We start from the raw sequence: 2,511 nt of genomic DNA, 5'->3' as shown, positions 1-2,511 counted from the left end.
AATAACACCATAAAGGAAAAACATAGAACTCCTTTTGTCATAAGACAATGTCCAACATCCAAACATACTATCCACACTCATCTGTGTCCACACTTGTTTCAGAGAAACAAATACATAATCACAAAACTGAACATTAATCACTGAACCATGACTTGTTTCGGCTAGGCATTCCCTCAGGATGGTAATAATGAATTGCTGTTTAAAGTCCTGTGGCAATTAAATGCATATTCAGGATAGGTTCATGAATATTAAGCCTACTTTGTGCAATCCACAAATAAAGCAGCAGCAAATGCCATTTTTTAAATCATTGGTTTTAACATGCCAGGGGGTCCAACTTGAGACCAACGCAATAACACAAGACCACTGATGTAATCTTTGTATGAAGGACATGTATACCTTTTTTATAATTTTATAATATACCAAATATATAGTCAGCCATATTACACATAAGGTTGCAACCATTTGATTTTCTGGGGGGGGGGGGGGGAAATGTCAAATTCATGTCATAACAAGAATGTGTTCAAAGTACCCAACATGGATGCCCCCACTCGCATTATCATTTTACATGTAGTTTCAAGTTGATTGGACTTCAACTTCATCAAAAACTACCTCGACTAAAAACTTTAACCTGAAACTTGCACTTTCCTTTTCTATTTTAATTGGACCGTGAAATTGGGGTCAAAAGTCAATTTGGCTGTAAAATTAGAAAGATCATATCATAAGGAACATACATACTAAATTTCATGTTGATTGCACTTCAGCTTAAAAAAAACCTACCTTGACCAAAAACTTTAACCTGAAGCGGGACAGACGGACGAACAGACCAGAAAACATAATGCCCCTCTACTATCATAGATTGGGCATAAAAACACCCTGGTTATTGAACCTGAAATATAGGGTAAAATGTATAATGAAACACCATGAGGCATCTGCATACAGATATGGAGCTATCGAGCCTCTTCTACAGTTTGCATAATTATGATTTTACATAAATCCTTTTAGCATTATAGTCACCTATTAACAGCATTGGTAGCTATATGATGGTAATCAGCAAACACAATGATCAATTCTGTAAGGTAGTGCTTAAAGCATCGTTTATTTTGGGTCTTATTCAAACCAGCAAAGAAATTACACAAAAAATTCTTAAAGTTGAATGATGATGATCGACACCTAATGGAAATATAAATCATCTGCATGTGTGTCATACCGTGGACCACAGAAATCTCTTCCCCCTTTACTTATCCAAATTCAAATGAAATGAGGCTGGTTTTTCAAATATATTTTATTTACCAATTATAATTATTATGATATATCACAATGATACAAAATATCCAAATGAAACCAAACACAATCTGCTTTTGTTATGTGTGTACGAATATCAAAAAACAAATTGATTCTAGGGATATGATTTTGGACACGTCTGTAAATTATCTCTACAATAAAAAGGAGGAAAAGGATCTGCATCATGGGTTTTGTATCATTAGCATAATATTACATTTATACAAAATAAATGTTGACATTACTGAGGATTCTATTTATTTTCCGGGTTGTTTTTATAATATTGTTTTGAATACTAATTAGGGGGAGATAATCCTAATGTAATTTCCAATTAAATAAGCATTATGAATTAAATTAAATCATGTCTAATTTTTGATACATGTATTAAATTCTGTAAACAGAGTAATTATTCTTTGTTTAATAAAAAAAACCTTTTTATTGCTAACCAAACTTATAAAAGAATTCCATAAACAACAGAATCCTCAATTAGTGCCAACTTTAAAAAAAATGACATTAAAAAAACATTACAATTCTTAAACAAAGGAAATTAAAGCTATGTTTATGCTACAATAAAAAATACATGAATCAAATTATTTTTTGAGAACAAACTCAACTTATTTACTGGGTTATAAAAAAACAAAATAGCAGAGACGTGGATTAAGAGGATTTTTCAGAGGGCCCCCTTCAGTGGGAAAAATTTGGTTTAATATTTAGGGAATCACTAAAACATGACTGGAGCAGGGCCCCGCTGAAGCAGTCAGTGCCCCCCATATTCCTGGAAAATTTCTGGATCCACCACTGACTAAATATCTTGATCTGTGCAAAAAATTATTAGATCACCAAGGATATGTTTAACATTTCATTTCATATTTTTAATCACATGCTGTTTTAAAATAAAAAGTAAAGTTTATTTACTCACACCAAATTTCTAAGCATATTAATCTTTATTAAATATCCCCCCCCCCAACCCCTTTCGGAGGAAAAATTTGGTTGATTGTACAGGAAATGACTGGTGTTGGGCCCCTTTATGTTAAGTTCTGGATTCGCAAATAGGTAAAGTGAGTAAGTGTATGATATGTTTGTTTATCCATCTACAACTTTAACCCACAATTATCAAGATTAAATGGGACTTTCTCTAAACTTTCAAATAATCTTCAGTATCTGCCAACACTGTGTTTCATTGTTTTCACTTCAAAAAGGTTGGGAAAACCCAAAATTTCATTATAATAAATT

Source organism: Mytilus trossulus, chromosome 3 (assembly GCF_036588685.1).
Source record: "Mytilus trossulus isolate FHL-02 chromosome 3, PNRI_Mtr1.1.1.hap1, whole genome shotgun sequence".
Taxonomy (NCBI): Eukaryota; Metazoa; Mollusca; class Bivalvia; order Mytilida; family Mytilidae; genus Mytilus; species Mytilus trossulus.
The sequence above is the reverse complement of the archived record's forward strand: the minus strand, read 5'-3'. Positions refer to the sequence as shown.